This window comes from Microtus oregoni, unplaced genomic scaffold (genome assembly GCF_018167655.1).
Source record: "Microtus oregoni isolate MIOR12 unplaced genomic scaffold, Mior012 000000F_ref0000247, whole genome shotgun sequence".
Lineage (NCBI taxonomy): Eukaryota > Metazoa > Chordata > Mammalia > Rodentia > Cricetidae > Microtus > Microtus oregoni.
In genome coordinates this window covers 76,144,567-76,169,522 of record NW_024543059.1, presented here as the reverse complement: position 1 = coordinate 76,169,522, position 24,956 = coordinate 76,144,567, and positions in this window count along the sequence as shown.

The window sequence follows — 24,956 nt, the reverse complement described above, 5'->3', positions numbered from 1 at the left end:
GTTATTCCCTTTCTCACTGCTGTGACCTAATGCCCGACCAAAGCAGCTTAAGAAAGGAAGAGTTCATTTTGGCTCACAGATTGAGGGTGAGTCCATCATGGCAGGGGAATCACAGTGGGAGGAGCATGGGACAACATATTGCATTGTAGCTACGGTAAGGAGAAGTGCTGGTACTCAACTTCCTTTTTCTTTCAAATTCAGTCTCGAGATCCTCCATCTATGGAATGGTGCTGCCCACTCTCAGAGTGACTCTTCTTTTCTCAGTTCAACTCCCACCATAACATTCTCATAGAAACTCCCAGAGGTCTGTTGCTATGGAGATTCTAAATCCCAGCAAGTTGGCAGTGGAGTTTAACCATCTCAGTACTCTTAGGTTATAAGCTACAAGAGGCAGTGGTGTTATCTTGAGTACCACTAATTCATAGCTTTTAGAACTGTACCTAGATGGAGTAAGTGTCCATGTATATGGTTGATATCATTTTAAATCTTTAAGGAAGCAGATGGATGCTCTACAAATAAGCTGAATGATAAATCCAACAAAGATGATGGACAGTCTGAAAAGATTTTATGTAACAGGGAACCCTTCCCTCTAGACTGGTACAATCATTTCTGTTTATAAAGGATATGTGAAGTTTCAATTTTGTGCTATTGCCAAGTGAAAAGCAAACCAGAAAAACTGCAGTCATGTGTTTGATTTCATTGACTGATTTTTGCGAGCGCCTTTCCCCCTGCCCATCTCCTATCTGTAATCGTTCTGGAGCTTGCCACTGAGTGTAAATCCTTATCTGAAGCCCGCACTTCACCACCACCTTCCTCTGGAGTGAGCCCAGCAGCACTGTCTCTGGCTGTGGAACTGACAGAATCCTAAGAGATAACCAAAGGCATCAGCCACTTTTCAGGTTTTATAAAAATAGGGCTTGGGCCAGGACTTTGTGGGAGCCTGAAACGATGGCGGAAGGCATGGAAACAGCAATCCAAGTTATGGATTGCTGGATGAAAAGGTGGCATGTGGGCCATGAAGAAAATAACCATCTTGGATTTCTGAGCAGCCTGACTTTCTTTGGATGGAGCTCTAACGTGGATTAGAAGTCTGTTCCCATGATGGTGGTCACTAGGACAGGTTTCACCACCTTATCTCAGAGGCAAGCTGGAGAAACAGTAGTCAGTGGGTGAACAAGGGCATTGCTGGCCCAAGAACCCCTCTTTTCTTTGTCCTCAGTAAGTTGAAGTTTTTGTGAATGATCCTAAGAGACTCACCGAAACATTTCACACAGCAAATTAGCAGGAGGAGCTCATTTGAACCAATGTAAAATATGAAATGACGGAAGAATTCCTCTCCTTTCCCTCTCAGTCTGCTGTGTCCTGCCTGTTGGGTGTCTGTGTGCCACTCTCTTTGAAGGGATCTTGTGGGGATTGTGGGTCTTCATGTATTAGCCAGCAAGGGTCTCAGTAGTTAGAGTAAGTGCAGTGGTATTCCTTTCCAGTCATGGAAGTCCCCACCCCCTGGACTCCTTAATAGCAAACGAGAAGCTGCACTGTTAAAAAGTGGATTTTTCTTTAAGGCAAACATGTCATTAGAAATCTCCATTTCTCAGTCAGGTGTAGTGGCACACACCTTAATCCCAGTGCTTGGAAAGCAGAGGCAGGAGGGTATCTGTGAGTTTGAGGTCAGCTTGATCTATAGAGTGAGTTTCAGGACTGCCAGAGCTACACAGTGAGACCCTGTCTCAAAAACAAAAACAACCAACCAGCAAGCAAAATGTCCATTTATCCAGCTCTGGTGTGTAGTGACTTTTTCCCAGTGAGGACATGTAGAGACACACCATGCTGTCACTAGGTGCATTAAAGGAAATCAGCCCAGACACTTGCACTGTGTAATGCTTAGTCTGAAAAGTTGGAGGGAAAAAAAAAGCTGTTTCTCATGCTAACAAATACAAACAACAAATTTCAGAAAGTTGCCTTTTAAGTATTAAGATGTCACTGCTAAAGGGAAAACCCAACATGCCTGCCACAAGCTGAAGTTAATAGATCAGATTTCCTGATAATTTTAGCCTTATTAGCTCTTTCTAATTTTCCTCCTGCCCCCATAAGGACCTTCTGAGAAGCAGATTATGAAAAAGATTCTGAACATTAGCCTCGGTACTATTTTTCTTCCATTATGAACATTAAAACAATTTAACTTACATCCTTCCCTTCCTTTAACATTTGGTGTGTGCTGCCTTTAACAAAGAAATGTCTCACTGACCTTGGCTTACGTATCCCTCCACCCCCACTCCATCTCTTGCCACCTCCTTCACCCTCAGAGTTGGCCACTTCTATCATCTTTCTGTGGTGCTGAATGGCTACAGCTTCTGGGACACTTTGGAATGAAAGGTGATATGAAATTCTAAAGTGTTTTTATCAGAGTTCTGCCAATATGTCTCGATCCCGGCGCACAACACCTTTTCTATTTCAGTGTTGTGACGGGAACACAGCTGGCTCCGAGGAGACAACCACATTCAAAGGAGCATGTGAGATTGTTTTTCAGCCCTGTGGGGACCTCGAGCTTTAGAGCATCTATGACATTAGATGATTATGTGCAAGATACAGAAAGAAAGCCAGCACTGTCTACACAGGGAATGCTCCCTGACATCATCTAGGAACTTGAATTTACAACATGAGGCCCTGACTAAGACTTTTTGAAAAAAAAATTTGCATTGTAAGACTGAGAAAGTTTGCAAACTGTTAGGATAATAGACGTTTGCTATTTGTGTGTGTGTGTGTGTGTGTGTGTGTACTGAATTCCTTCCTCTAATATCCATGTCTCCTTCCCCTTCCTCAATCCAGACCTGTAGTTCTGGTGGGACTGGTTATCACAGAGAATTAGCATTTTGTCATAGAGGTAGATATATAATTTTAGTCTTAGTGTTTGTGCTATAAAGATTGGCACTGGGATGGTCCCATGGGACCATAGTGGCCCAGTTAGGATGCTGCAGGGGACGGGTGAAGATGGACTTGTCAATGGCTCTTTTCCAGGTAAGTGGTGAATAACTGTCTATCACGTGGGGGCATGAAACTAACAATGGAAGAGAAGCAGAGACGAGAGGTGAAGATCTGGTGTCCTGTCTCTCTACCTCTGGTTTGGATCGTAAAATGTTATTTCTGTTTTTCACACCTTAAACAAGTCATGTGCCTTTTTAAAAGGGAAGCCCAGGCCTTTCAGGATACAGACGGGCATCAGAAGACAAGGGGGGCGGCACACTGGGAGAAGACAGACACTGCAAACAGTGGCTCACAGCAAAGCAAACTCAGCAGATTCTGCCTAGCATCCCACTCACCTACACTCTGTGGTCTCCTTTTCATGAAAATAAAAGCCTATAAGGGTTGATTGATATGGCATTTTTTTTTCAACTGTCAATGCAACTTGGAAGCTGTCAAACTGAACGATGTATTTCCTCCCCACACCCAAGCGTCCAGCATGGCAAACATTTCTATAGTGTATGAGTAGCACAGACTTGTGTTCATCACTGAGCAAAAAGGATGACACAGTGTTCCATTTCTTGAGCGCTTTGCGCTACTGTCTCTTTGAGGAGAAAAATGGAGTGAAATTAAAATTCTTCTGAATAGAAGAAGTTCAATGTGGATGAGATTCCATAAGATAGACTTCAGCATGGGACGTTTACAGTCACGCTATCACCTAGGCTGGTAGTCTGAATGTAACTGGGCCCCATCATCCTATAGGGAGTGGCACTATTAGGAGATGTGGCTTTGTTGGAGGAAGTATGTCACTAGGGAGGCAGGGCTTGAGGTCTCATATATGTGTAAGCCATGCCCAGTGTTTCAGATCACTTCCTGTTTCCTGTGAGACCAAGATGTAGCTCTTTCTCCACTCTCAGCTCCTTCTCCAACACCACATCTGCTTGCTTGCTGCTACGTTCTGCCATGAAGATTATGGTTTAAATCTCTGAAACTGTAAGCCACCCAATTAAATATTTTCTTTTATCAGAGTTGCTGTGGTCACAGTGTCCCTTCACAGCAGTAGAAACCCTAAGACATCTAGGAAATACTTAACTCCGGAAACTCATTTTCACCTTCTAGAAGTGATATCGGAGCTAGCTAGTGTTTTGGCAAAAAAAAAAAAAAAAAAAAAAAAGACTGGGTTAATAAACAATTCTACATAGATCTAATCTACATGGAAGTTGAAAAAGGCAAGATCTCCTGAGTAAATTGAGAGCATGGGGACCTTGAGAGAAGGTTGAAGGGGAGGGGAGAGGCAGGGAGGGGAGCAGAGAAAAAATGTAGAGCTCAATAAAAATCAATAAAAAAAATGATTCTGCTGTTATTTGGTTGGAGGCTTTGGGTAAATAGTCTATACCTTCTGACTTGCAGTTTTTCTGTCTGTGAGATGGGGATAATAATGCCGACACCAAGACTGGCGGGAGGATTGCATACAGTGTTGGAACAGCACATAGAGAAATGTAATGACAACTGTAATGCTTGTCAGATAACATCTCCTGACCACGCCAGACACAAACAGGGAGCTGTACGGATTTACCCAATGCTCAGATTGCTGTGGTGGTCAGTATTCTCAGAGAGTAGAGGTTTCCAATGTAGCCTCACCCTATGAACATCTGAGTATTTGGTAAAAATTCCCAATGCCAGGCCACTCAGGACCAAGTAGCGTAGAGTCTCATGGGTCCTACGTAATAGATTTTCAGCTTTAAGGTGAGCACAGAGTGTTGTCAAGTTTGACAAGCTGTGCTGTACACATCTAGTCTAAAGCATAAAGAAAATCTAGACTACAGCTCTTATTTCAGGGTTATGTTACCCAGGCTTTAAAAAAAAATAAACCATCATAGTAGTTTGGAAGATTTTTCTATTGTTTTGAATTCTTCAAGGACTCTGCAGGTTGCTTTTAGAGAAATGCGAAGCCTCGAACATATTTTAGTAAAGTGTAAACATTAAAATCAGCAGTTATTTGCCTGGTTGGCAATTCTGTTTTAGAATTCTCGAGCAATGAAGCCCTGGTGGCCACGATCTATGAGACAAGTGACAACTTTCTCCTTCAAGGGTAGGCATAGTCTCCAAGATGAGGCTACACATGAATGAGGCAGCATTCAGAGCTGAGAGATGGGCTTAGAATGTGACATCCCTTTTACTGAGAAACATGTTGTTTGTCACAAAAGGACCATGACTTAAGGGCAACTTCCTGAGTTTGACCTGGCAGGAAGATTTTGTTTCAAGCATAGGGAAAATAGATGTTCTGTTTTGCATGTACTTCACAGCACACAGGGTCCTGGATGTCACTCCAAACTGCCACTTTAAAAGTGTGTGGCAGACAAAAATGTTCCCTGGCCATTCAACAGTGTCACTTCATTAAAGGTTGTAGTAATAGGAGCGTTGGGTGCCGTTCTGTTGTATTAGGAGCGGCGGGGCTGCGTCCCCAGCACCCCAGCCACCTGGCTATCTTATGCCCCGAAGTAACAACACACAAACTGTATTCTTTTAAACACTGCTTGGCCCTTTAGCTCTAGCCCTTACTGGCTAATTCTGATATCCCGATCAACCCATCTCTAATAATCTGTGAGCACTGGTCTTACTGGGAAGATTCTAGCCTACGTCCATCCTGGGTCGGAGCTTCATCGCATGTGTCTGCCCGGGAGCGGGGCATGGCATCTCTGCTCCAGAGAGCAGAGCTGTCAGTCTGAGCTCACTTCCTCTTCCTCCCAGCATTCTGTTCTGTTTACTCCTCCCACCTATGTTTTAACCTATGAGGGCCAGCCAAGCAGTTTCTTTATTGTTTAACCAATGAAATCAACAGATTGATAAATGACACTCCCACATCAAAAGGTGGTATGCATATCTATGTAAGAGATACACAACCTTCAGCTCAGACCTGCAAAGATGAATGGATAGAATAAAATAAATTCAGAGATATGTAGGCATTTAAGAATGACAAAGTACACTTTTGATAGCGTATTAAATAGACATTGACAATGATAGGGAACAACTGGTTATTGAATGAAGAGCTAATGTTGAGTAATTGTCAACTTCATGTCACCCCTTAGTGTTGATCTTCGATGAGATGTGGAAATTGATCACAGGTCAGAACTAGAAACACATCTCTCAGTCCCGGTAAGATTTCCTCACTCAGGATGCTACAAAAAGATTAGATAAAATAGAAGAAACAAGTAGTTAAACGTTTATCTTCAATTGATACTTAATAACTATACATATTTATGGAAAGAAAAATGTAGATATAAGTGTCTAAAGATTGAATTTCTACTTTCTTAAGCATTCATCACACCTATTTACTAACCCCGAGAGAACTTTATTTATTTACTATTTATTTATTTAATCATAGAGCTGGAGATCAAAGCTATGGCCTTGAACACATTAGTTAAGTACCCTTCTACTGCATCTCCAGCTCTTCAAGAAGCTTTCTTTTTTTTTTTTTTTTTTTATTTTTCGAGACAGGGTTTCTCCGTAGCTTTTGGTTCCTGTCCTGGAACTAGCTCTTGTAGACCAGGCTGGCCTCGAACTCACAGAGATCCGCCTGCCTCTGCCTCCCTAGTGCTGGGATTAAAGGCGTGCGCCACCACCGCCCGGCTAAGAAGCTTTCTTAATGGCAATAAAATTAATTTAAATAATAAGTATTCCCAAGGCTTAATAAATTAAGATTTTTGGGAAATTACAAATGTGTTTTTAGGTATATACAGAACAGGCATTTTAGTATAGATCAGTTTTTCAACTGGATTTTTTTCCTTCTGGTAAGCACAAGTAAAGCAGAAAAAATTCAAATGTGAACGTCTCAGTAAGTGACAGAATGCCAGCATGGAGAATATCCATCTCTGCTGTGTTTTCAATGTCTCCTTTCTTTTCTTGTTTTGCAATGAAAACTGTGCTTATGTTCCTAGCATTTGCATTGAAGTGAATTCTGGGTAATGTATTTCCTTCTTATGACTTTATTCACTAACATATTTTTTTTATAGTTTAAAATTATTTCATTGCTGGTTCTCTTGCTGGCAGGAGAGCTAAAGGCCATGTCTTTGGAAATTGATTCCCGGGCACTTGCGTCCTTCTCATTAACTGACAACTGCTTTGGAAGATCATCCTGCGCATGAAAACCAGATTTTTTGTAGTGGGCAGGGGTTCATGGCCTTTTGTGGATGAAAGTCCCTGCTCCAGTGGGATGTAAACTGTAGTTGCCAAAGGAACTAACTGACCTGAATCATAGAAGTTGTCACTTATGGGAGCTAATGCAGTTTGTGCCTTTTTATTGCATGTGAAAGATGTTGGACTAGACAGTAACTTTGACCTTTAAATCAAGAGTAGGCTATTCATACCATCTAAAATGAAACATATTGCTGGGTGGTGGTGGCGCGCGCCTTTAATTCCAGCACTTGGGAGGCAGAGGGAGGAGGATCTCTATGAGTTTGAGACAGCCTAGTCTACAAGAGCTAGTTCCAGGACAGGGTCTAAAGCTACAGAGAAACCCTGTCTCAAAAAAAAAAAAAACAAAACAAAAAAAGAAAGAAATTTATTGTCCCTGCTGCCTTGTAGTCCTGTTTTCAGTAGAACTAAAAGTATCAATTTCACAAGGTATTGTAGATTTTTTCTTTTTTCTTTTCCCTTGCTGTGTCTGCATTTACAACTTTATGTCAGAAGAGGGTATCAGACTCCACTATAGATGGCTGGGAATTGAACTCAGAACCTCTGGAAGAGCAGCAGTGCTAGTAACCACTGAGTCATCTCTCTAGCCCCTATAATTATTGACTATTTCAAGTATTGTCAATGAGATTGTATAAGTGTATGCATACATGTAATTGAACTTCAAACTCTCAATCCTTCTTCAGCCTCCTGAATGCTGTGATTACATGTGTGCAGCACCATGTTTATGGCCTAAGAAACATTAAAAGATGTATTCTGCCCTGGGCTTAAAATCCAGGGACCACATCGACACCTTTATGAAAAATGCACAACCCAGTCAAGCTTTTAACATCTTCATTGACATGACCAAGTTGGTGCCAATTTTTAGGAGGATGTGTTGGTATAAGAGTATAAGTTTATGGACAGAAAGACAATGGAATAACATTTAAACTTGATTTAGATGTTTACTGACTGAGGTACTTACTCACTAGTCATCCATTTGACACAGAAGTATTTACTGAGGGTCAGCACGTTGAAGCTGTGGTCCAGAGTGGCCAAGGCTGCCAGTTCAATTTGGCAATGTGTAAGAGTTCTTCACATGGTGCCAGTTTCGAAGGCATAAAGGAGTCTAAGAGGACAGCTGAGGCTTGGCACCGTGTGGCAGGGTTGGGGTTCCCAAGAAGAGGTTAGGAGAAGCCGCTGGTTAAGGTGCAGCTTCATTTACAGTAGGCCAGGATTGAGATGGCCATAGAGAGAAACTGAGGCCTAGAATCATGCTAGACCAGTAGATGCCATTGGCAAAGGCACAGATCAGTTGCAGTGGAAATCTCAGCACATTGGAGATGCCAGGACTGGAGGATGACCACCAGGGACAGCAACAGGAAACCAGACCCATATGCAGCTCACAAATGCCTGTCTGTGCTCTATGTGCTACCAAGCAGTTTCTGAGCTTTGGGCAAGGGACTGGAGGTTGAAACACACAAACATACACACAGACAGAGAGAGATTCACAGACCTCTAGTCACTGGTAAAAAGCCCTTTATTCAATAGCACCATGGAGGCTTATATACCCAACAGTCAAGTGGGCCAACAGGTGAAAACCTTCCTCTGATCAAGGCCAAGGCAACACGTGCTCATGAAGCAGAGCTGGTGAACAACTTTGACACAGCTTTCAGTAGCTCAAATCAGAAGGAAAGTAAAGATCTCTAGCAGGGAAGAGCAGCTTGAGGCCAGGACTCCAAATGGTCCCAACGTCTCCCCCCTAAATTTTTTATAAAACCCTCCTGTCTTAGGTCATCTAAGAAAAGTAAACCTTTACCCGTCTTTGGGGAGCCCCTTCCCTGTCTTAGGCAGGCCCTCTTCTGTAGAAATTGCCCATCTACGGAGGAGTCTTCATTGTTTGTGTAGTATTTTCAACCAAACCTGGGGTACGTCTGAGTTACTGGCCAACAGGCTCAGAAGGACTTGCTAAGTGACCTTATGCTGCATTCTCATGGACTGTCTGATCTTACACAGAATTCAGAGATTAATGCCCATGGCAACAGGCGTTAATATTGCCAGCAAGAGGGTCCCCAATCACTACTGGACCGAGCCTCCCATTTGGGCTATGGTATTCTACCAACCCTTTGGCTAAAATGGGGCACAGAGGTATCAACAATCTGGTGTGCTAATTGTAACATTCCAAGGGCTATTCAAATAACCATTGAGCTGTTTCACTACATAAGAGGCATTAGCAATATTAACAGATGTCATACAAATGGAATGATAAAAGTGTGAACAAGACATTTGTTGTACTAGCCATAAGTCCACCTGCTCCTACAATAGGGCAGTCTGTTGATTTAAATTCAAAAGCCCAAATTTAATGTGGACATTCAGGGCATTCTGAGTCTGGAGAGCATCGTTGATTTGTCTTGCCAGTTTAGCCATGGTGTCTGACACCAATGATGTTTGTGCCATGGCTTCTAATTCCAGTGAGCAAGCAGGAGCAGTGGCAGTAGCCTTCTGGATATTTTGTAGTGATTGACTCATAGAAAAGTATCTCACACCTGGCAAAAGGATTTTGGTTTAACAACCTCTGATTTCTGAGAGCAGTGTTGCCCAAATATGCGAGGCAGTTCCTCTCAAGCTCTTTGTTTTAGTTAGCCTATAAAATGGCAGGCCACTCTATGGCTTTTTTTTTATAATCTGTAGTTTGGCTGATTTATCCTCCCCTTCATTATTCTGCTCCCACTCCTTTTTAAACCTTTCAATCCCATGTATTCTCTCCTCTCTATTTTCATATCACATCCTTGTTGTTGTTGTTGTTGTTGTTGTTGTTGTTGTTGTTGTTCTTCTTCTTCTTCTTCTTCTTCTTCTTCTTCTTCTTCTTCTTCTTCTTCTTCCTGTATTCCCTCAGTTCTGTGCTCTCCCTTCAAGGCTTCTTTCTTGTTTCCTGCCCTCTCTCTAGGTACTCACTATAACTTAGACATAGAAATCAAAATCTTTGAATCTAGGATCTGCCTATGAGTGAGAACGTATGACTTTTGTCTGTCTGGCTTTAAATCATCTCACCCTGCACAAGATTTTCCACTTTTATCTATATTCCTGAAATTTTCATGATTTTAGTTTTTCTTTAGTACTTGTAGTGACTGGTTTTGTGTGTCAACTTGACACAAGCTAGAGTCATCAAAGGAAGGAGCCTCGGTTGAGGAAGTGCCTCAATGAGATCTAGTTGTAAGGCATTTTCTCAATTAGTGATCAATGGAGGAGGGTCCAGCCCATGGTGGGCGGTGCCATCCCTAGACTGGTGGTATGGGTTCTATAAGAAAGCAGGCTGAACAAGTTCTGGGGAACAAGTCAGCAAGCAGCTCTCCTCCATGGCCTCTGTATTAGCTTCTGCCTCTGGGATTCTACCCTGTTTAGATTCCTATCCTGACTTCCTTCAGTGATGAACAGAAATGCTTAAGTGTAAGCCTAATAAACCCTTTCCTCCCCAACTAGGGTTTTGGTCATGATGTTTTGTCATAGCAATAGTAACCCTAACTAGGACAGTACTGAATAGTGTTTATGTTCTCTATTTTCATGATTGACTCATCAGGTGATAAACATTTATGATGATTCCATTCCCTCAATAGTATGAATAAAATGTTAATGAACATGAATATGAAGGTATTTCTATCATGGGCCTTTGTGTACACACACACACACACACACACACACACAAGAGTTGTACAGCTGAGTCATGTGATAGTTCTATTTTTAGCTTTTTGAGAAGTCTTCATCTGATTTCCATAGTGGCTTCACTAGTACAGTCTCTCTCCCACCAACAGTGAATAAGGTTCCTCTTTCCCACATCCTTGTCGTCATGTTGCCATGACGATGGCCATGCTGATGAGTAAGATGATACGCATAGGAACTGGAAAAAAGACAAAATTCCCTTTAGAGGTAGGTTCTTGAGTATATACAGGGGGAAGAGAGAAATAAATGTTTGGGGTGTAACTCAATTTGATTTGCCATTTTATTTTTCTGAGATTTATAGAAACATCTCCCTAATCATCACAAATGTTGAAAACAAAGGAGAGAAATGGCAAGAAGTCCTCTTCTTGGGGTGTTGGGTACATATATTCAGTTGCTCTCAAACTCCTTAACCCTCACAAAAGACAAACAGGCTTCTAGAGATTCAGAGAAGTGGGGCCAAATTAGAGAAGACATAATAAACACAGGTGTGCAAATATCTCTACAGTAGCGTGTAGAGTTCTCTGGGTATAAATCTAGGAGCGAAATACCTGGGTTATAAGGTAGCATATTGTCAGTCTTTTGAGAAATCTCCAATTAATTCCAGTGTATTATTTCTTTATTTGCTATAGCAAAGATTTGGAATTAACCTTGTCGTCCATTAACAGATGTATGGATAATGAAATATATATGGAATACTACCTAGCTGTAAAGAAAAAGTTTAAAAATTTACAAAGAAATGGATGGACTTAAAACATACAATATTAAGTGAGGCCATACAAAATCAGAAAGCAAGCAAGCAAGCACAGGTTCTCTCTCATAGTAGACTCTAGGCAAAAAAAAATATGTATGTAAACAGATGTACATGTGGGTACATGAAGAAAAGAGCACTAAAGAAGCAAATAGAAGGGTGAAGGTAGGTAATGGGCACGAGTATATATATATATATATATATATATATATATATATATATATATAGGTTATCTAGTTCTAATTCTATTGCACCTTTTATTTTATTGGCAGATAAGTGCATAAATTGAACGTGACGCTGTACAGATTCTGTTTTGAATGCCAGGTCTACTAACTGTATAAGTTAGTGTAAATTGATTATGTTTAGTAGTCTTCGAGCCTGGGTAATTTTAGTGTGTGATGCTTTCATTTCCAACTTTCTTCAGTTATAGTAAAGTCAAAAGAGAGAAGCAAAGATTGCAAATGCCCTATGGAAAATATGCAACAGGGAATTCCTTCTAAGCATGCCTCTCAGTTCTTATGCTTTAAAACATGCAGCTGCGAGGAATCTAGTCCCCTAGCACCCAAAGGGTAATGGTTCTGGACAGACCTGCTCTTGTTGGTCAACAGCCCAGATGACCGATTAAGGTAAAAATCTCTCTCTCTTGCTTTTGCCTCTGTTGGTTCCCCTGCCTTTAGTCCCCTCCTTGCCCTAAGAGTGATGTGTATCCAGATGTGTGTCACTGCGTCTGCACATCTGGCCTTTTCACGCAGGGATCAAACCGATGTTGCCAGGCTTTCATGACAAGTGCCTTTTTACTAAAACTATTTTTTAAAAAAGATTCACTTATTTAGCTTGTATGTGTATCTCTATGTATACACCACTGTCGTATGCATGTCTGTGAAGGCCAGAAGAGGGCACTGGATCCCCTGGAGCTAAGAAGTGCTTATGTATGGGAACTAAGTATGTGTCCTCTGAAAGAGCAGCAAATACTCTTCACCTCTGACCCATTTCTCCTATTCCCACAATGATTTTTTTAAGTTAATGATATAGTTTGGGGTGCACACCTTTAATCCCAGCACTTGGGAGACAGAGGCAGGCGGGTCTCTGTGAGTTCAAGGGCAGTCTAATTGTCTACATAGTGAGTTCTAAGACAGTCGGAGTTATTTAGTGAGACCCTGACTCAAAAATCCATTAAAAAAAAAAAAAACAACCCAGAACGTACATTATAAAGTTCTTCTACATCACTGGTCATGTGCCGTGTGGTATCATTAGAATTGTGAATGTGTGTATTACCTGGATCTGCTCAGAAGCACAGAGATTTTAGGAAGAGCTGGCTCCAGCAGTAAGAAGGTTGGCACAGGTGTCACCAGCAAGAATTAGGGATTAGAGGTAAGCAGATGAGGCTCAGAAGAAAAGCGGGCTAAGGGTGTCAAAAGATTTGGGGCATCATGTTCATTCCCTTGGTGTGTGGCTGTAAATTTCCTTAGGCCAGACACTAGGCTCTCTTCTTCCCAGATAAAAGGAAACTCTTAGTATTGCTGATGGTACTGGGTAGCAGTGCCAAGGGCATTTAGGAAAGACCAACACTACTTCTCATGCAGAGCTATTTCCAAACCATACCTCATGACTCTGTTGGCTCATCACACACAGCAGTAGTATCTATTATTATATTTAACCATAATACCTCGGTATTTCTTTGTTTGTCATGGCTTCCATACTGTGAGCTCCTACAGGGCTAGGGTTATTATGATTTGTCCTGATCCCCAGAGTTGCCCTTGGCAGAAAGCAGGACCTCAATATTTGCTTGGCTGAAATGTGGCAGCTTTCCTTTTTTTCTTCTTCTGCTATATCACATTAGCCAGTGGCTCCTGTCCCACGAGCTTCCTACGCTGAGAATAAATGAATGAACAAGCTGATGACTGTCTTGGCCAACTCTGAGAATAAGCCTGGAAATCCACATATCATAGCAACGACCTGTATTTTAAAAGCACAATTCTTAGTGCCACCGGGGGCTTGATTACAGGCATTGTTAGTTTTATTGTTGGCATGGTCAATATTAATATGGGCTTCTAGGCTTTGGGGAGATTTTATTCTTGAGACATTACATAAAAGACTTGTTCCTCAGTCCCAACACAGCCACACAGATCAGTAGTGTGGCATGTACTAAGTATTTGATTCCTAACAGCTACTCACTGAAGGTCAAAAACAGTTTACTTTTGGTGTATATTTAGGACAGCCTCTAGGCTGTCTCTGCAATAACATCACTGTCACTCTTTCCTGGACTGGTGCACAACGTAGGAGGAGAAGAGGGTGACGTATCCTATACCACTGTATTCGTTGTGGGTTTCTCACGACACTTGCCTGTTGAGTAGGGGAAAGCGAGACCACACGCTAGCCACGTGAGAAGCTTAGATTTGCTACTCTGTTTATCCACTTTGTGTTTTTCCAGGCCTTAAGAATAAGACACTAATAACTTGCATTTTTTTTATTTTCAAAATTGACTTTATGCTTGTGGTGTTTCGCCTGCATACCTGTCTGTGTACCACATATGTGCCCGGAGCCTATAAAGGCCAGAAGAGGATGCTAGATTCCTTGGAACTGGAGTTACAGGGAGTTGGGAGTTATCATATGGGTGCTTAGGTCAGAACCTTGGTACCCCAGAAAAATAGCCAGTGTTCTTAATCATGAAGCCATTTCTCCAGCTCTGAGTCTGCTAACTTTTAACAAAAAAGGGTTACTGTGGCCAAAGAGCTATGGTTGTCTTCTTAGACACAGTTCTCTAGTTACATAAATAGGACTCTGTCTTTTTCTTTCCTCTCAACAGCATCACACACTCAGACCTATCTTTTAAAATATAATACTATTTACTCCTCACACTGTGGTTATATCATTTCAGCTAAGGCAACCATATGGGTATGAGTCCAACTCTGCACTTCTGTCTTTTCCTGAATTCATGTCACGATGTCTTTGCTTGAATTCATGCCTGTAGTTTTCACTCAGGTCACTTTTTAGTGAATGAATTAAGACATTGTTCCTATTCCTAACTTTTATTCACTTTTGCTTTTCTTATTGTATCTGTTTCTCTGTGTGTTTATGTGCTCCTAATTATACTATCTTTATAGTTGGGGGAGGACCTTTTTTGAACTCTTTACCTCTTTAAAGCCAACCACTCCATCCTACTCTAAGCCTCCTGGGCACCTTGTTTTAATGTGATCTCTAGTTAATCTATGGCGGGTGGAGAAAGGACAGGTCTCTGATGTCCCAGATCTGCACTGCTCATGCTGTCTCCCCTTAGCTTGCTTCCATTTTCAGCATAGCAGTGAAGTATCAGCAGGGATACTGAGGCTGCAGAGTCCTTGGGGATGAAGTCTTGCCTGGGTTTCACCTTCATTCAGAAGAGGAACACTATAGTAAACACTATAGTAATAGTCTATACCCAGGGCTGCCATTTGCTTTAAGAGACAGAGAGGAGATATGTACCTGTGGCCAGATTTCCTTTGCTTCATTAGTTGGCCTTGCTATTATAGAGACAGAATGCCCACAGACCACACACCAACAGGTGTGTGTGTGTGTGTGTGTGTGTGTGTGTGTGTGTGCATGACTGTGCTCTTGGGCTGCTCACAGACAACACACCATGTGTTGGGGGAGGCTGCTCATTTGTTCCCGGCTGCTCAGCCCCAGAATAATCACACATAAACTGTATTATTTGCAATACCCTTTGGCCAATAGCTTAAGTGTATTTCTGACTAACTCTTATATCCTAAACTAGCCCATCTCCATTAACCTGTGCATCACCATGAGGTCGTGGTCTACTGGTAAAGTTTTAGCAGGCTCCAACAGAGGCCTCTGTCCCTGGAACAGCTACATGGCTTCTCCCTGACTCTGCCTACTCTCTCTCTTTATTTCTTTCAACCTGGCTTTACACTGTTAAGCTATTGGCTGAAAGCAGTTTCTTTATTAACCAATGGCAATAAAACATATTTACAGCATACATCATTTCCCACATCAACCGTGTGCTCAGGGGCTGCTCACACACAATACAGATTAGGCGTGTATGCACGACTGTGGTGTGGGATGCCCCTCTGTATGCTATAAATGTGTTTTGTTGCCATGGTTAATAAAGAACCTGCTTTCGGCCTATGACAGGCCAGAATAGAGCAAGGTGGGAATTTCAAGCAAAGATAGAGGAGAAAAGTGGATAGAGTCAAGGAGATGCCTTGTAGCTGCTAAAAGAGACAGATGCCCATCCCAGAACATTACTGGTAAACCACGAGCCTCGTGGTAAAATATAAAATAGTAGGAATTGGGTTAATTTAAGATGTAAGGTTAATTAATAAGAAGCCCAAGCTATTATCCAACAGTGTTGTAATTAATATAGTTTCTGTGTGATTATTTTGGGTCTGGGTGGCCGGAAACAAATAAGCAGCCACCATGACAACAGGATGGCACCCAAAGTGGGGCAGCCTCCACAACAACATGACTGTGCTCCAGGGATGCCCACAGACCACACAAATCAAGTGTGTGTGCATGAATGTGCTCAGGGGCTACCCACAGACCACACAGATCAGGTGTGTTGTATGACTGTGCTTGGGGGCTGAAATCTGGGTTCCACAAAACTTTCCTTTCTCAAACAGTTTTCTTTCAGTTTTTTCCTCATTTAATGATAGAAAGCAAATAATTCTTATCAAGTGTTAACATATTTGGTTATTATTTGTAATATTTTTCCCCAAATAGTATTTTTATTATTATTTTTACTTGAGGTTCAAATTTAACTAAGCACACTGTATTTATATTTTCGAAGCTCTAGGTGGCCTTGGTTTCTTTTTCATGGCATTTAGATTTCTCTCCTATTATTCTTGACTCCATCAGTTCTTTAACATTCATACATTTAGCGATTTTGTTTTTGTTTTTATTTCTTGAACATCAACTGTTTGCTAAGCAGATTTTGGCAGCTTGCTTTGCAATAGTGAACGAAATGAATAAGTCTTATACCCAGGGTCATTCTCTTTTAGTCAAGGCCATTAAAAAAAGCAAAATGTTTATTCTGTATGATTTAAGACTGGCAATAGCAAAAAACAAAACAAGGAAGAATGGGTGTTACTGGGAATGAGGGGTCTTTTGATGTGAACTTTCTGGGTGACAGAGGAGGAGCTTTCCTTGAGGGGTTTGTCAGGTCTTTAGCTTTGGGGTGGGCCTACATCTTCAGTTCTTCTTACTCTGTGTCTCTCAGCTTCCTCCTGATTTTCCAGTCTGCATATAGCTCTTGTGGGATCATGTAGCTTCTGAGTGTATAGGACAACAGGATAAATCCTCTTTCATATCTGTGCAAGTATTCTGTTGTTTCTCGTACTCAAGAACTCTGGCTAACTAAAAGAATGACAGGGTGTGAGTGGCAGGAAGCATGGTGTGCAGGTTGTGCAGTGCCTTGTAAAACTGACTTTTGGTTTGCTGAGGCAGAGTTTCGTTTGGGGATTTTCAAACATCTGGAGGACAAGCTTTACTTAATAATTGTTCTACTTCATCACCCCACGGTTGTGTGCCTTCCTAGGAGATTACAGGGAGCAAGGGCAGAGGCAGGAGACCAGTTAGGGGGCTCCTGAGTAATTCAGGTGAGAGATGACGTTGCCTTGGGGGCAGCTCAGCTGTGGTGGAGACAGTGTGAAGTCATTCTGGCAGTGCGGGACTCAGAATTGGCCAGCTCTGCAGACAGGCTTCATGTCGGATGTGAAAGAAAGAGACAGGGAGATAACTTCCAGATTTTTGGCTTGAGGAACTGAGAGGAGGGAATCTCTTATTTACTGAGAAAGGGAAAAAGATGGGAGGAGAAGACTCAGAAGGGAGAATCAGGAGTTTGGGTTGGAGAGAGATAAGTGTGAAATGTGTCTTAGGCCTTTAAATGGAGCTGTCAAATCGGCATGCAGATGTATGAGTCTGCAGTCCAGAGCTGCTGTCTGCACTCAGAATCATTGTGTATAGACAACGTTGAGAGCCAAGCAATGCGGTGAGCTCATGGAGCGAGGGAGTGTAGCCAGAGGAAAGACGAAGTCCAAAAAGTCATGTTTCATGGGAATTCATCAAAATGGCTTCATAGCTTCTGTGTTAATCATAACCATTGTAAAATTAATATATGGAATATTCACATTGTGAAAACACCAACTGCTTTATGGTAGAAACCCAAATATCACATAGAATCCTAAAGGACCAGATATCTTTTCTGAAAATAAATTAAAAATGTTTAAAACCCACCTAATTTCCTGACCGGAACAGCTGGACTGGAAGTGTAAGCACTGGCTGGAGCTGCTGGTTGTTGTTTGTTTTTGTGACGCTTTGAAAAGCCCGGCTTTTGGTAAGTGAAAACAGTTTAGTGGGGGAGGGGAGAGTACTTTCATCCCAATTTATCCCTTCCTATTTATGTCTTACAAAATAGATCCATTGCCAAGATTAAGAAGTGGTGTCTTGCTGAGCAGTGATGGTGCACACCTTTAATCCCAGCACTTGGGAGGCAGATGAAGGTGGATCTCTGTGAGTTCAAGGCCAGCCTGGTCTATAAGAGCTAGTTCCAGGACAGGTCCCAAAGCTACAGAGAAACCCTGTCTCAAAATAAACAAACAAAAAAGAAAGAAAGAAAGAAGAAAGAAAGAAAAGGAAAAGAAGAAATTGCTATGCTTATTTTACCAAATGCATTTATATTTTGTATTATCTTCATTATCTGTATTGTTGTCTACTCTTAAGTGTCTTAAGGATTTTGGGAATAATTCCTCTGGGCCTGTATTTCTCCAAGCCCGAACAGAATATGGCATAACAGAACCACTGTATAGTGAGATACACCCTCTACCTCTATTTCCTAGATATCTTTAACTTTTTTAAGGTAAAGAAACACTACAAGCTTCAAATATTAAAACGATTGCAGAATTCATCAAAGAGTACTTTGAATCTAGTCTCTGGTGCTATCCTCAAGTATGATATATCATTGGCTTTTGTTTGTGAGCCTAAAAGCTTGGTAGATTGTATGTAGCCAGAGACGCCCTAAGTGTCTGGATATGGATGGTGAGAACTAGCCTTACTTGCAGCCCCAGATCACACTCAGTCTGAGGAAGCTGCCTGGTTCCCATTGTGACAGTCACTTCTAGTCAGGAAGTGTCCCACTCTAAAGTAGAAGCATGACAGGCCCAGTCTTCTGCCACTGTACCTTCTGGGTCCAGTGACAGAGAGGCTCTCTGAACTTACAGGAAACAAGAAATGGCTTGGCTTTTGTGTAGCCTCCATGCTGTCGGATCTCTCCTCCTACCCTACAAGACCAACATCCAGGCAACTTGGAGAACCAACCAGCAGTAAGACTTGTCTTTTATTTTGCTGGTCCAGAGGATATTTTCTTTTTCACAGGGATTCAGGAAAATGTGACTGTTTAATTTATATCTTATAATTATGTCTAAAGTACCTGTACTGTCACTTCTTACAATGGCCATTTATTCAGAGGAAAAATTACCCACTATGCCTCCTTAAAACTCTGAGTGGTGCCTGTGAGGTCTGTCATGGGAACTGCTTTTTTACTCATTTACTTATTGAAGTGGGTTTCTTGGTGCCGAACCAATCACGCCAAAGGTTAGCAGCTGAAAACAATAAGTATTCTTCAGTCAGCAGATGCTGGAGGCCGCATATTTAGCAGAAGCTCAGTCAGATTGCTCACAGAATCTTTCCTGAAGGCTGGCTCAGATGCTGCCCTGCAGACACTCAACTCTTGTCTGAGTGACCACTGGAAGTCAGCGCCAATGGCTGATTGCTTACCAGACAGACCCTGGCCCATGAGGAGGACCCTGCACAAAGACATGAATACGGCCAACAAGGGGGAAGGGGTGAGTACGGCTATCTCCCACAGCCATTTATGCAGTTAAAGCCTGTTAAAGGCTTACTATATGCAGACTTTTATGAAAAGCTGATTGATTTATCTAACTTCCCAGTGTACGCTTCTTTTCTTTCTGTGTGTTTTTACCCCAGCCTCCTCCACATCTGCAAGCTCCCACTTCAGTTAAAAAGAGTGCTTAAGCCTTGAAAAGGGGACATTATTCTGAGAGCTTCTGTGTTTATGTGTGTGCCCAAACCGTGTGTGAATGTGCGTATGATGTATATGCATGTATGATGCATATGCATGTATGTGTATGCAGAAGCTTCTGTTCCAGGTGACCAGTGCCTCAGGTCCTCTCATCTTGCTTGAGGTAGGCCTTCTTCATTGTTTGCCTTGATCTGCATATGACAGGCTAACAGGCCCTGAAGCTTCCAGTCCTTGTCCTGTCCCTGGCTCCCATCTCACCACTGGAACACTGGGTTTAAAGATGTGTACTGACACACCTGGTGTCTTCACACACACGTGATAAGCACGCTACCCACCGAGTCACCTCCCCAGGCCTTCTCTGACCTTTGAGTTCTTAATACCTTTTCTGATCTGCAATAATCTCACTGCTTGAAAGAACCAAGTGTTTCTTGCTAGACCTAATGTAAAGTAGCTCTTTAAACTATGCTTATCTGGGGAAGGAAGAGCACAAAGTCTATGTGAGAGGAGGATATTTATTTAGCGGTTCTCGTGTGTACCTTACCAACAACCTTGAATGGCAGAGAAGAAATTTCTGTTCTTATTTTAAGATGAGTAAAGCATTCACTTAAAAGTGTCAGTTCCTTACTCTGAACAGATTCTGTTTTAGGTGCTTGAGATATAGCAGGGAACAGATTAGACAGGTCGGGGCCTTATCTTCTCGTACGGAGAGGAAGATAATAATAAACAGCATGCTAGAAAACAGGAACTGATGAGCAAATGAGATCACTATGTCAGAAGGTAGCATGTACTATGGAAATGGGGAAATTAAAGAGCAGTGTTATGTAGTTTTGAGAGAACTGGGTGGGGGCAGGTGGCAATCCTAATCAGTTAGATAGACTTGGCCTGGTTGAGAAGGCGACATTTAAGACAAAATGAAGACATGGTGTGGGGGTGAGGAATACTGAAAAATCAGCTGGTAGGACCAATGTGTTGGTATCAACAGAATTGCTGGGCACAGACAGCAGAGTAAGTGAGCTGGTGGAGTGGAGCAGAGAATGTGTTCCATGTAGTTGTTAATTATAACAAGGTATAGGATGGCCATCATGGAAGAGAGAGGTCAGATGCAGGAAAGGGAATGATGAAACTCTCCGAGGCTTTGGGGAAGAACATTAAAGAATTACAGGCGACATCATCAATGACAGATTCAGAGAGGGGACTGGAAGAAGGTTATAAAGTGGGAATAAGGAACCCGGTGGATGGATTCTTGATTCCTAGCTTTGGCATCATACGTTGTGCTCTAGTGTAGAGATAGCCTAGGAGAGATTTCCTTTAAGAATGCTAGCTTCCTCTATAGGTAAGTTGGGAAGCCTGCATCCAAATAAAGCCCAGAAAATGGGATTTGCAGAGGGCTGATAGTTTTAGAGGGTAGGGTGTAAAGACTGCAGCGTGTGTAAAGAGGTGGAAAAGAGACAGCGCTCTATTGCGACTGAATAGGGACTGTAGCAATCAGGTGTCACTGGAAGATAGACATGTTGTGCCATACGGGGCTGCATGACATGAGTTCAGGCATGGCCAGAGCAGGGGTGAGGTTAGGCTTGGTGTTGCAGGGGAGAAGGGAGGCTCTGAGGAGGGTTGGACACTCACAATTGCACAATACCAGTGAAGTCTACTTTCCATGAGGGTTTCCAGGCTTCAAGATGAACACCGTTTTCTGTAACCAGTCTTTCTCTGTCTCTCTTGCCAGCTCCCAAATATATGGAGGTAAAATATTAAAGACGTTTCCAAAACTAGGGCATGCAAAAAGTTGAAGGCAGAGAAGTGCCAAGAAAAAAAAAAAAGCCTGTTACTTTAGTTGTCTAGCAGATGGCTATCCAGTAAAATCTGTTATGTCCCAAAGCTGTAGGGTCACGTGACGAGAAACCCCCATGACTCGATGTCTTTGAGGTTCAGTTCTCTGATTTATAAGCAAGCTACAACTAGAGGGCAAGAAAGGGGAGGGGTAAAATGAGTGTTTATTTTCTTCAGCTATTATTAACCTAAGCTCGGGTGCTAGTACCAAAGAAAGGAATTACTTGTATTTATTCTTATGGATAAATTGCTAGCAATAAATTATAAGAGGGAAAAAAATAACCATGTGGGATAATTGACTGAAAAACAAATGTCAGTGAGGGTAAACAGAATGGATTCCACAAAACCTATTTGCAAAAATGTCAGAGGAGTTGAGTTGTTTTCCCTCACAATATTTGTGCTGGTATAAAGGGACTGCAGTTTAATTAAATGTCTCCACCGAGACCAGGCACTCCACTGGATGTCACTTTGAGATTTTGCTAAAGGAAGGACTGCATTGTGATTAAGTGAGGCAACATCTTGTCTGCGGCAGCAGAGGGAAGACCCTTCCCTGGTGACAGGAAGAAGAAACACCTGCCGTGGAGTGGGACCTGGGGGCTGGGGGCTGGGGGCAGCTGTGTGACCTTGAGTGTCTCCCATAGCATCCAGTATGGAGTGTTAGACACTTGCTTTGTCCTGTAATGTATCCATGGGCTGCCCTAAACGTCTTCCAGCCCCAAGTCTCCACTTTTTCATAGTTTGTTCTGGGACAGGGACACACACACACACACACTGAAATGTAGCCAAAGGAGGGGGGGGGGATCTGGGAGATTTAAAAAACTAAAAGGATTTATCAGAAAAACTCTATTTTTTTTAGAGAAAGATATGAACTTAGTCCATAGTGCTAAGGTTAGATTTTTTTTTTTTTTTTTTTTTTTTTGGTTTTTCGAGACAGGGTTTCTCTGTGGCTTTGGAGCCTGTCCTGGAACTAGCTTGGTAGACCAGGCTGGTCTCGAACTCACAGAGATCCGCCTGCCTCTGCCTCCCGAGTGCTGGGATTAAAGGCGTGCGCCACCATCGCCCTGCTAGGTTAGATTTTTTTTAAGACTCAGTATGTAATATATTTGGCTTATAGTACAGGTAATTCTGAACTTCTGTGAGTTTGGTTATTTTGTTTGAAAATTACAAAAGACACAGCATTCATTGTATTTATCATATTTTCTTCTTTTTCTGGGCAACCCAAGACTTTTGGAGAGACAATTTTAAATCAAGTACTTAGGTTTGTTTTGGTTTTTGCAAAGATTAAACTCAGATTACCATAGAACCAAAGAGAACAACAGTTGGTTTAAAATTATTATTATTACAAGGTTTTTCAGTACTGATGATGCCACAAAAAGGCAGTGGGGGGCTGGGAGAGGATTGGAGGGTAAAGTGCTCTCTGGGCAAGCATGTGGATCTGAGCTTGGATTCTAAGTACCTAGGAAAAGCTGGGTGGGTATGGTGGACACATATGTAATCAGTGCTGCAGATTCCAAGACAGCAGGATCCTGCTGTCTCATTAGCCAGTCAGTGGAAATTGTGAGCTCCATATTCAGTGGGAGTCTGTGTCTTTAAAACAAAGTGGAGAAATATTCAAAAACATGTACAAAATTGACCCCTGGCCTCTACCTACACACACATAGGCCAAATACCTGTACATACTCGTGTACATATATGCATACATGTTAGAGAAGCGCCCGCTTGTTCGTCTCAGCCACCCAGCTAGCTTAGACCCAACATAACCACACAAAAACTGTATTAATTAAATCACTGCTGGTCTGTTAGCCCTAGTCTCTTATTGGATGACTCTTACATCTTAATTTAACCCATTTCTATTAATCTGTGCATCACCACAAGGTTGTGGCCTACCAGCAAAGTCCAGCATGTCTGACTCTGGTGGCAGCTCTATAGGGTAGCCCTGACTCCCCTTATTCCTCCCAGAATTCAGTTCCATCTTCCCCACCTACCTAAGCTCTGCTCTATCAACAGGCCAAGATAGTTTCTTTATTCATTAACTGTAATTACAGCACAGAGGGGACTCCCCCATCACACACATCATACACATTCATGTACTACAAAGACATACACATAAACACATCACACACATGTGCACACATATACATGTATGTAACACATGTATTCCACACATGAACACATCACACACACACACACACCACACATACACACTGTGAAATTACTTTTTGTGGTGCTTGTGTTCCATCCTTTATGTGGCAGAACTGGAATAGACTTGAACATAAAGATAGGATTCAGGGCTGTATTTTTTCTTGCAGTGGTACTGTAGAATGAACTCAGAAGCTCACACGTGGCAGGTAAGCCTTTGAGGACCAAGCTGCACTCTCAAGAATGAGCTGTTGTCTGTAAAACAACAACCACATGGTCCTCCTAGTCAAGTTATCAAGTAGTCACTTCTAGACAAGTGTGACACTGTCTTTTGCATGGTTGGAAAATAAACAAGAACAAGGAAGGATTTCGTGAAGGTTTGATAGTATGTCCATTTAGCTGCCCCATCAAAGAACAATTGCTACAGATTATAGCATTCGGAAAATAAAGAAAGCAAAAGCAGAAGTGTAATGAAAAGAGTCAGTCTGAACGCTAAGCATTTTAACTACAAGGATGCAGGCACGTAGGGTTCATGCTGTAAACATCCATGGTTGTTTCTATGCTCACAGGTTTGCCAAACACATGAAAACAATGGCTAGCAGTTACAAGGCCATTGTTGCCACAAGTACCAAATGAATGTGTAATTGAGTTCCCTGAATCAGGCTATGTGGGCACATTTTGGGTTTTCTTAACGTGGCATTCTATTTTACCATGTCTTACTATGAGAAACAAGGAACCACTGATTCACCCACTGTGGATTAAGCAGGTAATAAATGACCATGACTCCCCTGCTGCTGGGTGAATAAGAAATTACTACGACACTGGGTTGACCCTGCAACCAGTGTGCAGGCTGTTCCTGTGTGGAGTGTCATGCTTCTTTTATTCCTATAGAAACACTTACCTCAAGTCAATGCAACTCACTTCTGGAGAGACAGTGCTGTGAGCAGGGAGAACATGGGAGAACTCTTCCATTCTGACTGCAGTTGTGGAGGTGGTGAAAAAGGGAGCTTAGGTATTGACACAGCCCTGAGACTTAGCTGGTATGTTTCCTCTAGTGCTTCCCTAATGAACTAGATAACACACTCTTCTCACTGTACAAGGAACTGTATTTCTGCTTTGTGTCTCCTTTATTTCACCCATTGATAACTTACAAATAGGGAAATATGATTTTCCTTGACGGTTAAATTAGCGGAAGAGTGGGTCCAGCGAGCTGTCATTGAGTAGGGCTGGAGGCTTTTGTGAGGAAGTGTTGCAGCAGGAAGAAGCCTTTTATCTGTTCATCGTTCAGTTGTTGACTTATAGGGAAAATAGTTAACTGACTAGCTTTCTTCAGAAAAGAAAATTAATTTAAAAATATTTCAAGAG